The 14820-nt window shown below is 40.1% G+C and overlaps 2 non-coding genes across 2 annotated transcripts; both read left to right on the plus strand.

The window, feature by feature from the left end:
* Positions 1-5237: 5237 nt before the first annotated feature.
* Positions 5238-5313, plus strand: trnak-cuu (transfer RNA lysine (anticodon CUU)). The gene has a single exon. It is a non-coding gene; the product is annotated as a tRNA-Lys (tRNA).
* Positions 5314-6263: 950 nt separating this feature from the next.
* Positions 6264-6336, plus strand: trnak-cuu (transfer RNA lysine (anticodon CUU)). Its single transcript has one exon. It is a non-coding gene; the product is annotated as a tRNA-Lys (tRNA).
* The last annotated feature ends 8484 nt before the right edge of the window (positions 6337-14820 follow it).

Below are 14820 nucleotides of genomic sequence, written 5' to 3' on the forward strand. Positions count from 1 at the left end.
CAGTAGTGGAGGACTTTGTGGAGTGGGCCGGTCGAAATCACCTGCTTCTGAACGTGGCCAAGACCAGAGAGATGGTGGTCGACTTCAGGAGGAAGACGACGGCTCCACAGCCGCTGAGAGTTCTGGGAGAGGATGTGGACATGGTGGAGGAGTACAAGTACCTGGGTGTCTCCATCGACAACAGACTGAACTGGAAGGCCAACATCAACGCTGTGTACAAGAAGGGGATGAGTCGACTCTTTTTCTTGAGGAAACTACGATCCTTCAACGTGTGCAGCAACTGTTATTTTTACCTGTTCTTACCTGTAACATATTGCTGCTTGCAAGAAAATGATTTCCCCTCGCGGGCTCAATAAAGTTACTATCTATCTATCTATCTATCTATCTATCTATCTATCTATCTATCTATCTATCTATCTATCTATTTTTTGTGGCTCCATATATTTGGGTGTATTGTATGATATGAAGTGAGAACAGGACCCGGGTTGTCGCTTTCATTAATTGATACAAGAAGAAAAAGCAAATCTTTTGTGTTTCTTAGAACCTGGTGAGACTTTCCAGGTAGCGCGTGAATCGAACTAATTCTTGGTTGAATTGTCCGCTGTGGCCAATCGGTGCTCGTATCGCAACCAAGAATCAACCAAGAATTGACCAATGAAGGACGAGAACGGCCGAAGACGAAATCCCTCCCACATTTGAAAAGTTGTTTACGGTGGACGAAGAGAACGGCCGTCGGATTCTGTTCGTTTTATCAACATTTCGAAAGTAAATCAATCCTTTATAACTGTTGTCAATACAAATGAATTGAGATATATTGATGTTTGAATGAATGACCCGCTCGGCAACTCGTTACTAACGAGGAAACGCGTCCTAACGTATAACGTCAGCTGTCCCATCACTGTATAACATTATATTACAGAGAGCGATACTTAGCTAGGTCTACCGTTACTGATATTACGTTCAGTCACTTTAACGTTAACCAACAAAGTTAACAAAGTAACCCGCTTGTTGATGACCAGAGCGAACTAACGTTAAGTTGGACTGTCCGCCATTACACCGTTATTTTACTTTTCTCTTTATGTATTCATTCATTTACAATAAAGTAAAGTTACAGCATGACAAGACTTAAACTAAACTGAAATAGCACTCTCGTCTGTGAGTCGTAACCTTTACAATAACGTAACAACGTTACTGGACACCTGTTTGTAATTTACCGTTCATGTCATTACTCAACGTTACTTACAGGAGGCAGTGATGGAAATTAACTAGGGCAGGGGTCGGCAACCCGCGGCTCTGGAGCCGCATGCCACACACACACACACACACACACACACACACACACACACACACACACACACACACACACACACACACACACACACACACACACGGGGCACCTGCTTTGTTGAAACACCAAAGACTGTATATAAAGGTGGACGTAGCCAAAAGATGTGCGAGTGTGTGTGTGTGTGTGCGTGCAGGCTGTCGTTCTGTATCTGAGGAGAGCAGGTCAGGAGAGCAGACTTCACCTCCAGGATGTGAGAGAAGAATCTGCTCCAGGATTCACAAGACGATCCATTCTTGATGAATCACTGGTCATTCATTTGTCAAATGAATTCACTATTTGTTTGTATATTTAGACTTGTTTGTTAATTGCTACAACTTGTTCTACTGGAAAACGCATCTTGACTGATCGAATGTAAAACTGACACACACACACACACACACACACACACACACACACACACACACACACACACACACACACACACACACACATTAGGGCATTATCCTGCCAAACTACAAGTATGCCAGAGGGTCCACATCGCTTGAGTCCTTCCACTTGCATCTCAACAGGTTCCCTTCCAGGTCAGTATAAATCAGTATTCATCAGCAAGATTAAGTATTTACAGTTTAACATTGTGCTCCCAACTCTCCCCAGCCTTCCAGCTACTCTCCCCGCTGCTTTACCACCACCTCAACAACAGCTGGTAAGTGTTTTTGTCACGTGATGTATCGTAATCTATTTTACTTGCGGTATGGTGTGGATATGAATTTGTATGTACTTTTTTTCCCCCTTCTGTCCTAACAACATTAGTTCAGCCTTTGTCCTTCTTTCTTTTTTGAGTTCAGTATCTCACCACCAGGTGGCAATGTCCACCGCCCGGCTGGCGCTCCAGGTAGCGCGTGAGTCGAGCTAATTCTTGGTTGCGAAAGCCAATCGCCGTTCAGTCTGTAACCAAGAATCGACCAAGAATTGTCCGCTGTGGCCAATCGGTGCTCGTATCGCAACCAAGAATCAACCAAGAATTGACCAATGACGGACGAGAGCGGCCGACGACCAAATCCCTCCCACATTTGAAAAGTTGTTTACGGTGTTTGCGGTGGATGAAGAGAACGGACGTCGGATTCTATTCGTTTTATCAACATTTCGAAAGTAAGTCAATCCTTTATAACTGTTGTCAATACAAATGAATTGAGATATATTGATGTTTGAATGAATGAGCCGCTCGGTAACTCGTTACTAACGAGGAAACGCGTCCTAACGTAAACGTCAGCTGTCCATCACTGTATTACATTATGTTACAGAGAGCGATACTTAGCTAACGTTAGCTCTACCGTTACTGATGTTACGTTCAGTCACTTTAACGTTCACCGACAAAGTTAACAAACCGACCCGCTTGTTGACGACCGGAGCGAACTCACGTTAAGTGGGACTGTCCGCCATTCCGCCGTTATTTTACTGTTCTCTTTATGTATTCATTCATTCATTTACAATAAAGTCAAGTTACATACAGCATGACAAGACTTACATTAAAATGAAACAGCACTCTCGTCTGTGAGTCGGAACCTTTACAATAACGTAACAACGTTACCGGACACCTGTTTGTAACGTACCGTTCATTTCATTACTCAACGTTACTTACAGGAGGCAGTGATGGAAAGTAACGAGGGAAATTGCATTTACTCAAGAACGTTACTGTACTGAAGTATCATTTTGAGGTACTTGTATTTTACTTGAGTATTTCTGTTTTATTCTACTTTATACTTCTACTCGATTACAATTCAGAGGGAAATATTGTGCTTTTTACTGCACTACATTTAATTGATAACTTCAGTTACTTTGAAGATCGAGGTTCTACAAAAAAGCTCAGTTTATAAAACATATTGCGTTATAGATAGATTGTTAAAGATGAAACGACCTTGATCAGCTGATTGCTCACACAATGGTTACACTGTGAGCATGCTTCATACACTCATACTTTATGCAGAGCATGTTTTCTGCATTGCTTACAATGTGTGTCGCATTATGTGGGATATATGAGTAGAAATGAAATACAACATTGATAACTATGTTTTCATGAGTGTACTATCACTGAGTTATTATTGTATGAGTGTTTTCCTTCTCTTACAATGAGCCCTTCACATCTCCATTGATAGGTAGATATGAAGGCTCCGCCGTGGTGACAAACAAACACTGGTTATAGAGAGAGCCTTCTTTCACTTCTTCATGTTCACATGAAGATATGCTCAGATATGCTTGTGAAAATGCAATGTGTTAAAAGTGTTATTATGGGATGGATGGCCCCTGAGCGAGGCAGACTCAGCGGCTCACGTTGCCACGGTCTTGGAAAAAGAGGAGCGAGCGGAGCGGCGTTCAGCTGCTTACAATCTGTTTATGAATATTGGTTGTTTTATGTTTTCCCAGGTTCAGCAGGCGTGGCGGGGCCAGATCCAGATGCACCCTGAGCAGGACCAGAGAAGCTCCCTGCAGCTCTGCAGAAAGGCTCATCTCTGCATTCTGGCAGTTTGGCTGAGCCCCACCTGTTCCTCCTGCCACCAAACAGTGCAGGAGAAGCAACGCTCAAGAAGAGGACCGCCCGTCTCCTTCCCGTTCTCTTCCATCTCTGGGGCTTCCTATAGTGGCTGGACCCTCACAGGTGATGTTTGTGAACTCCCCCAACCCCAGTTTACCTTCTGTGCCACCTTCCACTCACACATCCAGCCAAGCAGTTCCTTACGGTACTCAACAGTACAGGGAACAAAAGAGGAGATGGAGCAAAGTGGAACCGTCAAGAGAAAGTAGGTGAAGAAGACGGACGTGATCCTTTGCAGAAAGTGCAACAAAGACAGAAAGACAGCATCACACCTTCAGTACTTTGGGACCTGATACTGTCCAGAGTGTGACACTCATGTGAAGAATGGAGGGCTATGCTGAAGAAGCGGGGTTGAGATGAAAACCCTCCAGCATCTCCAGTGTATGTTTTCAAGTTCTTTGCACTGTTACAGAGTTTGGCTTTACAACGGTCACTGTTTTAAGGCTGCGTGTGTAAAACATTGTTGGATATCTGATCTGGGACCATCTCGTCTCTTCACTTTAGCCGTTTTGTCACCTGATCAATGATCTCACACCAGTTTTCCAACGCTCATAAGCTTTATGTACACAGAATATGTTTTATTTTTTACTGTATTATCGATTATTTAAATTGTTGATTTTGATTACTTGATTTCTTCACTTTATTTATGTTGCACTTTCATTACATTACATTTTTACTTTTAGTTTATTTATACCTTAAGTCCTTTATGTTACACTTTATTATTATTGTCATTTTTGTTTTTCTGTAATAAAAAATATAAAACTGACTTATCTGTGTTGATAACTTCTTCCTATTTATTATTAGTATTATTTAGTTATTACAACAACTTCACTCAAAAAAATTACAACTTTTAATATCTACCCAAGAGAGGATTACCTGAACTCTAAACTATGTTGTTAAATAATAATAATCCTCCTATTTGTCACATTCATTGTTTGATTCATCATCACATAAGGTTTTTGGTCTGCAGGCTTCTTAATTAAACAGTGGTGGACAGTAACTAATTAAATGTACTCAAGTACTCTACTTAAGTACAATTTTGAAGTACTTGTTCTTTACTTGTGTATTTACATTTCATTTCACTTTATACTTCTAGTCCACTGCACCTTAAAGGCAAATATTGTACTTTTTACTCCACTACATTTGATATCTTTAGTTACTTGAAGATTCAGATTAATAAAAGAAAATGTAATCACCTTTCCACCAATGCATTAACATAGGCCTGCTATGTTTATTTTAGATGCTGACGTACATATTTCTAGATGATCACGACGAGTCAAAACAGGTCCGAGCGGGACTCGAAACCGCGCAATTAGGGCGCATTTCAGGCTAATTGTGGTCTGTTACATAGACCAATTCGCTACATCTTTAGCTCAGTCGGTAGAGCATGAGACTCTTAATCTCAGGGTCGTGGGTTCGAGCCCCACGTTGAGCGACTACATTTTGAATGCAGATCGATACGTGCTTTCATGTCAGTTTCCAAAACACCAGAAAAGAACAGTGGGACAGCTGTTCAAATGCTGTTTTCTTGTATATGCATGGGTTTTGATGGCATAGTTGCACATTAGCAACTACAGTGAACGTTATTGCATCATCCCATACACTCAGTGGCAAGCCTTCGTAAGTGCAAGATAAATTTCTCAAAACCAAGGTAGCTGACTGACAGTCAGAAACACCCAGTCACTCAGCAATATCTTGCCAATCCTTCTATGGAAAGAGACCCTTGCAGGTATGAAAATTGCAGCCCATCAGCTAATTAGAGTGACCATATGTTCACAGAGCAAAACATGCAAACAGATGCAGTGTCTTGTGGCTTTGTGCCCTGGGTGCTTTGCCAATCATCATAAAAGATAGTCTGCACATTTTCTTTGGATACACATATATTAATTTATAGTTTTCACATCTTTATATATCATTTTATTAATTTGTTTGTTAAATAAATGTTTCTTCAGTGGAAAACAAAAACGCATGCTGTCCATCTGAGTGGACATGTACAAATTATGGATACAAATTTGGATTAACAAAAAATGAAGTTCAAATCTTTTTTTTATGCAATAAAAACACTTGGTAAACAAATCCTGACTGAGGTTATTATTATTATAATATTATTATTATGTTATTATTATTATCAACTTTTATTTATTTATCTATACATTAATTTATTTATTTCCATATTTATTTCAGCATTTATTTATTTCAGTATTAATTTCAGCATTTAATTATTCTTTTATTTCTGTATTTAAATATTTATTTAAGCATTTATTCCTGTATTTATTTATACTTAAGTCATATTCTGTCCTCCATATATGGTAAGGTCGACCAGGTAATAAAATTGGATCGCTTCATCTAGTCATCGAGTCTCACCACCAGAGGGCAATGTCCACCGCCCGGCTAGCTCAGTCGGTAGAGCATGAGACTCTTAATCTCAGGGTCGTGGGTTCGAGCCCCACGTTGGGCGTCAGTATTTTGACCGATTGATGGAATGAATTACTTACAAATTACTTATAAATAGAACCAATTCCGATCTCTACACTCATGGACTTTAATGCGCATTCTTGCAAAATCCGTGTAGTTTCAGAATTGTCCCACTGTCAAATCTGTTAGTGTTTGAGGGCTCTTTCAGTCCTTTATGGACACAACTTTGCATTTCTGCACACTTTGCCTGAAGGTTTATTCGTTAACCATTTCTTTTCCACTTTGTTATTTAAGCTGTTTTGACAAAAACAAGTAGTATTTGACAATTACCTCTCATCTTGTGAGGCCAGAACCTTGAAGAAATTCAAATCAGGGATTATTATTATTATTATTTAAAATGATTTAAAACAGCACATAAAAATAATGAAGTCAGTCCTTCAGTAGCCCTTTTTTTGGTTTGTTAAAAAAAACAAAAAACATGCAAGGAAGAACCTTGGGGTGTAAAGATTAACTGATAAATGTTGCAAAATCAATTGAAGAGTCTTTGATACAGCTTAGCTGGATACAGATATTGGCATTGGTAACACGTTTTTTTCTTTTTTATAGTTGTTTGGCCATTGTCACACAAACACAAACTTTTAACGTGGTGAGATTACATACAAAATCAATGCAGAGATGTGAATAGACGTGATTTTGCTTGAGTGGGAAATTTGCATGCGATTCTGGTGAAATGGTGAAAAAAAAAGCTGTCTGTGGGCACTCGGAACTGTATGATAACTCATATTCATACAGAGACCGGACAAAGTGACGTGTATAAATAAATGTATGTGCATGAAACAAAAACTGTGTATACAATAACGTTGTGACCATATTTATGCTTTGTCATGTCCTCGTCTACCACGTGGACATTAAGCATGTGGACGTTAACCCGCAGGGAGAGCAGGCTGCTGGAGCTAACCAAACTCTGCAAACCCATATTACAAAGTTTACCGCCCCAACCGACAGACGCTGTGGTCCTGCTTGAAAATGTAACAAAGCTGATCACGACAATTACTGCTGAAGGTGTGCTTCCACCCAACTTTGTTGAAGGTAAATGCTTCCGAAAGTAAATAAACAAAAAAAAAAATATGTGGCCATTACTACGGACAGCTGTACTTCCGTGACAGACGAGTTGTCCACAACAATGGGAAATGCATTGTAGATTTTGCTGAGTGGGAGTTTTTGCCTTGTTTTGCTGGATTGAAGGCCAGCTCGTTTGTGCATGTACGATTCAGACAGGCCAATCCCAACCGTTTATCTACATTAAATGGAAGAGTATATCTAAGATTGTGGTAGCCAGCTTATTGTGCACACGCAACTACAAATATGAAGCGAGCACACCAAAGCATGTTAATTTAAAAAAAAAAAAAAATCTAAAATCAAAAAAACTGGCTCAAAATGGAAAGAGTGATTCAGATACGTTAGCTACGGCCAACACTACTGTACACCTAAAGCCATGCCCCTGCAGTGTTGTTGACCAATGATCACACCACTGATCTCTGTCATTGCATCTTTACCCTTTGAATCTTATTCATTGCAGTTGTCAACTGGTACAAATATAACGGTTGTCTTTACCTTTAGCTTGATCTGGTCCGTTTGCATTGTGTCTTGCTCGGAGAAGGACAGTAGCTTGTGAATCAGCTCACAGGATTGATCTATGAAACGTTGAACCCATAGAGAGAGCAATGATTGATGTTACTGTCCATGAACATTTTATTTGACTCACACTAGCTCTTTCTCACTCACACATACACAACTCAACCGGCACATTGTACATTAAACAGCCATGATTAAGGTGACAAACTTGTGACGGTAGGGTTATACCATTAAACATTAGGATTAACCAGTCACAGGAACAATAGATTAGGGTGACTTCATTCTTTAAAGCTCTTGGTAACGTTAACGTTAAGCAAACGTTAACGTTACCAAGCTAACAGTTAGCTAACGCTAGCCAGTACATTTCATCTGATATTTACGTGGCACATGATATGGGGCACATTCTAATGTTGGCATGGACTGGTTAGTGCAAATTAAAACATACAGTAGTGGACAAAACTAACGTATCTCATGAACGTACACATTCTGCAAATCCATGCCCATTCCGGTGAAATACCAGGTTATATGGTTTAGCATACTTTTTTCTTTAACCTGGTGACTTCAACTTCTTCAAGCCCCACTTTTACATTTTCAGCTTTGTTATTCAAGTAAAAGTAAATAGAGCTGAAGAGTGACTACTCACTTTTTGGCATAACAAATTAATATATTCTCTACATTGATGTTTGAGAAATTTGGTATAGACAGAGTTTTAAGCAAAGAACTAAGCCTACCACACAAGATGAATCATGACCATTAAACAATATGGAGCAAATACAATTTGGACATTAGTAATCCAGACATACATTCCTTACTGGCTCATAACATGCCAGGGAGAAGACTGACATTGGTTTCATTTCTGTTTTATTTAAAATATATTCTTTGTTTGTCTTGGGACCAACAGGATCACGGACGCCACAGGACCAACAGACGCTGTTGAGAAGAGGAAAAAAAGGACAATTGGACACTAAAATGATCATCAAATGAATATATATATTGCGACAATAAAACAAACAAAAGTACAAAGCTGTATTAAAAAAAAAAAAAAGAGTGCTCTTACCTGTCTGAGGGTGCCCTCTGATAGGCAGATCTTGCTGATAGCCCAGATGGGTATGACAAGCACAGAGGAGAGGGCCATGGCCCAGCCAAGACAGTAGGCCCAGTTTGGGTACACATAGCCATTGTTGGATGTCAGGGGCTGGTAGTCCACAAAGAAGTAGATGAAGTAAACCTTGACAGAAAAGCAGAAGAACAAACTGTTCCAAAATAGGCTCAGGACATAATTATGTTGCATTTAGAGCAAGTCAGAGTGTCCTACACGTCATCCCCTTCCATCCTTTACTGTCCTCCTAAATATTGTCTGAGTTAGAACTGATTTCCTGAGCTCAGAAAATTGATCTAGTCTTAAAAGAGACACACTGGCCCTGGCTTCTTATTGTTGTTGGCCTCACCCTAATCTTCACAACAGTTGTCTTCATTTCATGTCATGTCTACTTTGTTTCTTCTCCTGCAGCTGTTAACAGCTTGTATACAAGCTAACTTACCAGGCAGATCAGAGGGGTGAAGTAACGCCAGGAGAGCTTGAAAAGAATACACGGCCTCTGTCCTGTCATTTCTTCAACTGCACCACACATCTGCTCTGCCCCTGCATGATTATTACAGTTTCTGTTAGGAACAGAGGACAGAACCTCCTGATGTAGAAGCATGCTGTATGTCAGACTGATGGATTGGCCTGTAGCTACTTATTGAAATACGGTGCGTTTGTGTATGGATCCCCATCCATACCCCCAACCAACAAAAGGCAATATCTTATTATGTTATTATTAGAATAGTCTAAAAGATAACTGATAATAATAATAAATAATAAATGACACTTGTACAGGAGCACCACTTCAAGCATTGGCACTAAATGTTGACGTTGAACGTAAATTGGTGGTAAGTTTTGGAATCGTCAAATATTAACATGATACTGTGTTGAAATCTAAATCCTTGTTCCTCAGGTGAAACGCACAAAGGGTTCCTAAAATGGTTCCCAGGAAATAGCTTTAGGTTGGATGAATAGCTCTTGGCTAGAAAGCTGGTTCATACTATTACATCTGGCGAACTACAGAATACAGAAACATGGTATTGATACGACTTACCAAAAGCCCAGCCGACAGCCACACACTGGACCAGAGACACAAACAATATACATGCTCCGTTAGCACCATAGTAATCAATCAACTGGAACACGTACACTCCTCCCTGGACAACACAGAAGGGGAACAAATATGTAGCGTCACTTGAAATACTCCTCCAATATGAGAATATGCAGCGTGTTGGCTGTTGTGTTTGGGTTAGGTTACACCAGCCTGATCTTAGAAAAACGTGAAATGACCACAGCTGCATTACGATGTGGTGACACATAACGTGCCAGCACCCCAGAAACAATGACAATCAAGAGTCAATTTTGACCCTTTGTCGTGGCGGACAAAATAAAATTCCCATGTTCCACCAAAATATGCTGTGATCAAAATCGGTGGTGTATAGACTTGTCAAACACAGGACTGTCACCCAGGAGACTGGTGTTTGTGTCCCATGTAAAATTACACTCTCTCTGTGCAACAAACAGAAGCCCATGGCTAATTATCATGCAGAATGACGTAACTGTGCCTTCCCGATTTTCTTTCTTACTGACGAGTGGCATGACTTTTATAACTTGTTGTCTTCGTTGGTTGGGTTATTTAGTTTCAAGAATGAGAACTGACATTAGTTTGGTTCAGGGTAAGAACATCATGCTAAGCCAGCCATGTGCTTCTGATCCTTGAGCAAAGAGTTTGCACTCTCGGCACAATGGGCCTTCTGATCAGTGATGGTTTATTTTCAGGTTAAAGGGCTGTCGGACAAATGGGCATTCGGTCCAATGGAATATTTATCAAACTATTGAGGTTTCGGAACCCTAATTCTATCTCAAACCATGATCTTTCCTTCCTAAACCAAGTAGTTTTGTTGCCTAAACCTAACGAAATAGTTTGTTGGTGAAACGTAAACTGTTTCCTGTGGTGGAGGCTCGTAAATTGTTTCTGTGGTGGCAGTACTACTGTCGTCATTCTATGTATTTCTGTCATGTTGGGTTACACAGGCATGTGTAGTACCTCAGTAGTGAGAGGGATCTGTAGAAGGAAGGCTATGGAGCAGAAGAAGACGAGGAAGATTTCTCTGCGCCAGGGTCTGCGCATCTGTCTTGGGAACATGTCAATCACTGACGATGAAATAGTTTCCAAACCTGCAAACTAATACACAAACAAACAGACAGAATAGAGAATAACTTAACCAAACATGCATTTTGATGAGACTGGCTGGGTCTTCCTTATCATTCCGTACAGTACGTAGCCAGTTTGAATTACTGGAGGAGGGTTCTCCCATAGAAAGCCTTCCAAAACAAATGTGGGGCCCTGTTTTAATGGCAGAGCTGCAATCACCAATGAAACCCTTTTGTGTTGGATTATTTTCCAGGTAAGAGGTGTGTTACATATGTGGCGGGGAATTCTTCCCAGAGAATGAAGCATAGGATGTAGGGTTGGGAACGCACCTCCCCCCAAACATTCCCTGATCAGTGCCAGCATATAAAACAAACCTGTTGGCATGGCCTCTTTCCTTTTTGGCCCGTGTCCTGTTCCTGAGGTGGCTCGCAGTGGTTTTCCTGTTAAAGGTATGGATTTAATGTGATCACTTAGCATGCCAACTATTTGGAAATACAGCCGCATTTATTTATGTGGACGTACATGTTGGCTGGAAATTGTTTTTAGAAACCCCTTCATTGTCCTGCCATCTGAGTTGGTAAGTAGTCACAACCTTAATTTGTATTATTTTGCAGCATGGTGAGCCCTGTTAATCCCAATTTTTCATTTGTAGGTTCACCTGCTGCTGTTTTTCCCTGTTTTGCCTTACAGTTTTGATTAATTTACATTGTTCAACCAACTGGGTTTGTATTATTTGTCTTGATGCTTTTGTTATTGGTTCCCTTTTCTTTAGGTTAAGTAGAGTGCCATTGTTGGGAGGCTAAGCACCTGTGGTGAGGTCCTTACACATTGTGCATGCATGTGAAAACACTGGGATAAGAGTGTGGACTGCACCATTTACGTTGTGAGGATTGCAAGGTGAGTTATTGGTAGCACCCCTGGGCGCTCCTCTGTGTAGTCTGCCTCCCCACCAGTGGCCTCTACTTAAATCCTACTATCTCGCTTAGTTTATGTTGGACTTTCAGGATAATATAGTGTAGTTTTAGAGTTTTTAGTAAGGCCTTTTTAGCTTAATATGTAATAAAGAATTATTTAAGATCCCTCATTGTTTTCAGTAATTTTCATATGTCCAATAATAATCTTTCCTCTCCCTGCAAATCTGATTATTTTCTTTGGTTCCTTAAATCAAATCTTTGGTTAATTTTTACGAAAGGCGTCCGTCTTATTTCATTAACTAATCTGTGTCCCGCAACAATTTAAAAAACAATATCTTAAGGGTTGTTAAGTTTATATTTCCTGGGGTGTAATTCTCCAGGTTGTGTGGTTGGTTCCCTCGTTTCCCCCCTACGACCGCGCCACACATAAATCAGATGGTGTGACGATGACTTACACATGTGTGGTACTTTTTAATGATGGCTGCAAGGATTTCATGAACTTGAGAAGTTTTACACACAGTAGAAATCCGTAGTAATCACTGATATTTATTGAAAGGTAAATGCACCCTGATTTAAAGATATTCCCCTACTTTAGCTGCATTTTTTTTTGGGGGGGGGGGGGGGTGTCTTGTGCACAAAACCATGACAGTCGAAGCAACTAAAGGTCTGTGCTATGATTCCAGTGCCTGTGCTGTGCTTATCAAACGAAGAGTGTACACATTTGGGTGAGACTGAACAGCCATCTCACCAATGCATGGTACACTCTTATGTTTACGCCCATTACACCAAGACGAGGAGCATTTTTGGATGACCAGGGTAGCAAATGTGGTGACATCTCCCACAGAAAATAAACTTTCAGTCACACGACCCCTGAGTCAAAGTCCTGCAGCACTCTGGGCCAATTTACTGTCAGTGTAACAAAGGAACTGACTATATCATGAACAATTTTAATATATTGTAATAAATATAATATGCTTAGTTTTCATAGTAAGGAAGAATGTGAAGCATTGCAATATTAGACGTTCGGAGCAACTGCTCTGGAAGTCACACTTTCCCCCAGGAGGCTGCTGTCCGTCCTGTGTGAAACTAAAACGCGTTGACTTATTTTAAGTTACGTACATAAGTTAGCTTATGAAACCTACTCAAGCTATGTCACATGCGTAACGTAATAAACCCAAACCGCAATATTTTACAGAACCTAATTGTGTAGTTTTGTTGCCTCAACCTAAGTGAGGCCCACGAGTACCCAGTGCGTTCTACGGTGATGTCAAAGGTCCTGACCAAGCGGCCGTATGGGACAAGTTAGGAATGAGAATGGGTTGGTAATTCATCCTGGTTAACAGGTTTTACTCAGTGGATGATAACGGTTGATTGGTATCCTTTAGCAACTGAGGAGGCTCAGCTTTAAAGTGTGGGAGGATTAGATATTATTTGATAAACTTTAGACAGACAAAACACTGAGACAGGACAGATTCAATGGAAGGAGATGTTAAGTTTCGTGCAATTGGTATCGGACATAGACAGCAGGCTGTTAAATGTTTGCTGCTATATTAATGTTCAGAATGTTAAATGTAGCTCCTTTAAGGCCAACGTTACTGTCCACTTAGTGGTCTTCTGTGTTTCCACAAGGTAATAGAAGACATAATTCCCTGTGTTATCTGGTCCAAAGTCATTCATTAATTGTTCTTGCTGTATTTATTGCATTTATTCATGGTCACAGTTATTCTTTCATCTGTTTGGTTAGTTGCGTGTGCAGCTAACATTTTAAAACATCTTTCCTTTTTAAAGAACTTGGTTATGTGATTTGTGGGTATGAAATATGGCATTCATTGTACACGAGTCAAGAACTTTGTAGCAAGCGCCAGAATTAATAATTAATTAATTGGATAGCATTGGCAAAAACGGTCAACTGGCCAACTAAATAACCACCAACAACATAACTTCTCTACTGTCATTTAGATGTTCCCGTCTTCAGTGCCAAGTCGTCCTCTTCTGCATTCTTTCGATCACCTTCCTTTTCTTCTCCACATCAAGGAAAGTTCCTATCCCAGTTCTTTTCTTCCTTCCTCTGTCCTTTCTTTCTCATTGTGATATCCTGTCCCTTACAAAAAGGATAGAAATATTTTCTTCCCAATTCCCCTGTACCATCTTTCCCTCGTCCATTATCACATTATCTTGGTATAGAGCGATAAGGCCTCCCATACTAGATGAGAATAGCAGATTTTTGACATCCTTTTTTTCATCTGAAACCACCAGCCTTGACTCAGTCTAAGTTTTGCTTCCATGTCTGATCGGGTCAGAATCTGCCTTGACTCTCAGGCAGCTGTGATTTGACTAGCTAATATGCGAACACTTGGCACAGCCATCTGTTCCCAGATGCAGCTGACCCAAATAAGCCATTTCAGTTTTATTATGCAGCTATGTTTTGTCATTAATGTCAGTAAACTTTTGGCTGCAGCCATCCAGTCAGAAACATCAATAAACCCTAGTAATCTTGTATACTTCTGTGTTATTAAGCCTTTTATCCTGACTTCCGAGTCTCTCATTTTTTCAATAAGTCCTGCATAACTCCTCTTATCTACATAAACCCCTAAACATTAATTTTTAAAAAAAATATCTGGAACATTTATTGAAAAAAATGAATTATTTACAATAAAATACATGCTTAATGTAATTTGTGACTTTGTGATGCTGTACTGACATAAAAGCACACTAACAATACAATGCTAAGATGATTAG

This window comes from Cebidichthys violaceus, unplaced genomic scaffold (assembly GCF_023349555.1).
Source record: "Cebidichthys violaceus isolate CVI_PGR_0920_01 unplaced genomic scaffold, fCebVio1.0.p SCAF_52, whole genome shotgun sequence".
NCBI classification, from domain to species: Eukaryota; Metazoa; Chordata; class Actinopteri; order Perciformes; family Stichaeidae; genus Cebidichthys; species Cebidichthys violaceus.